Genomic DNA, 1466 nt, shown 5'->3' with positions numbered 1-1466 from the left:
CTCAAGTTATTTTTCGGCCTCATTGACTTTAGCACTTAATAGTTATATAATGACTAATATACAAGGGTGTTCATTTTGTAGGATTGATTTCCAAATCTGGGGGGATTGGGTCAATTTTAACCCCACAAAATTTAACATCATAACTTATATGCCACAGAGTCGAGAAAAATAGACATACGGATTTACAATGAGGAAAGTAAACTTCATAAATATTATATAATCATTCAAAAAAAGGTGAGAAACCAAAACAAGAACTTCAAACAAAAGAAAAAAAAATATGTTTACCTGCTTTCAAGCTCTGTATTTCGACCAAGTAGATTTAATTCTGAAAGTAAATTCAGATGTATTCACTATTCAGTCATTCAAAAAATATATATATATGAAACAACCAAAAGACGAGTGCACTATATAATGCATGTAAATAATATTACGATAATCAAAGCAAGAAAAGATAAACGAAGATTACAATATGCAAAACTATAGAAAATAAAAAGATATGAGTTATGATTAATTCTGTAACAGAAAAAGGAAAATGATTACTTACCGATAAATAATCACTCGATTAGTTCAAGATCCTGAATGTTTTATGTACAAATCAAATTCTACGAGTTTCATGTAAATGTTGATTTGACGCGTACCTTTTGATGAAGTAAAAGCTTGAAGAATAATGCAGTACTATATATATAGACAATAATAAAAATTTCAATTCTTTGTAAACACTTGTTGAGAAGGAGAGGGGAGAGAAGAAAATATCTTAGCGGTTGGGTGTGGTGACGAGGTCGGATAATTCGATGCATTTGGTGTTTCAAAATCGGACGCTTGAGGATCCACTCTGGCTAATTTGATTGGATGGTATTGTCGAGTGACGTGTTTATGATGTCATCGTTTGGGTAAGGGAAGAAACAAGTTGGAAAATTGAAATAAAATTGGGGGACGGGACAGGCCACATATTTTATAAACAGATATGTAGTTTTTAAAATATAATTAGGGTGAAAAATAAGTAAATTATACACTAAGAATTATTTTTATGATAATTAAATTTTTATGTGAATAAGAAATTGAGAATAAAAGGACTTACCCAAATTACATATATTTTTTAAAAAATACGTGCAAGAAATATATTTCTTTCTTTAAAGTTTGATCAAGCATGGGTGTCCATATTTGGATCTTACTACTTGACTTTGTTGAGTTCGTGCAACATTAGATCTTAAAAATTATATTTCAAAAAAATAATTATAAACAAATGATTTCAAACAAGAATTTCAAGTAGAAATGAGCGTGGTCTGGTTCTAAAGAAAATCAATTTGAATCAAGTACCTATGGAAATCTTAATAATGAAACTATTGATTTCATATCCATAGACAGACCCACATCCCCACAAAAATTTCTGTTTTTTTTAATATCTGTAAATTATTCAAATGTGTTGCCAAACTTTTTTTTCTTTTTTTAATATGTAAATTAACAAC

The 1466-nt window shown here is 29.0% G+C and overlaps 1 long non-coding RNA gene across 1 annotated transcript in view; it reads right to left on the bottom strand.

The window, feature by feature from the left end:
- The window catches only part of LOC111384055, a 10544-nt gene extending 9772 nt beyond the window's left edge, over positions 1 to 772 (bottom strand). The window contains exons 1-2 of the long non-coding RNA XR_002700849.1: positions 545 to 772; positions 286 to 325 (exon numbers count right to left, since the gene is read on the bottom strand). This is a non-coding gene — a long non-coding RNA (uncharacterized LOC111384055). The remainder of the gene's footprint in view (positions 1 to 285; positions 326 to 544) is intronic.
- Between the last annotated feature and the right edge of the window lie 694 nt (positions 773 to 1466).

Source organism: Olea europaea, unplaced genomic scaffold, assembly GCF_002742605.1.
Source record: "Olea europaea var. sylvestris unplaced genomic scaffold, O_europaea_v1 scaffold2830, whole genome shotgun sequence".
NCBI lineage: Eukaryota > Viridiplantae > Streptophyta > Magnoliopsida > Lamiales > Oleaceae > Olea > Olea europaea.
Note: the sequence above shows the minus strand (reverse complement) of the source record. Positions and strands in the feature narration are given on the sequence as shown.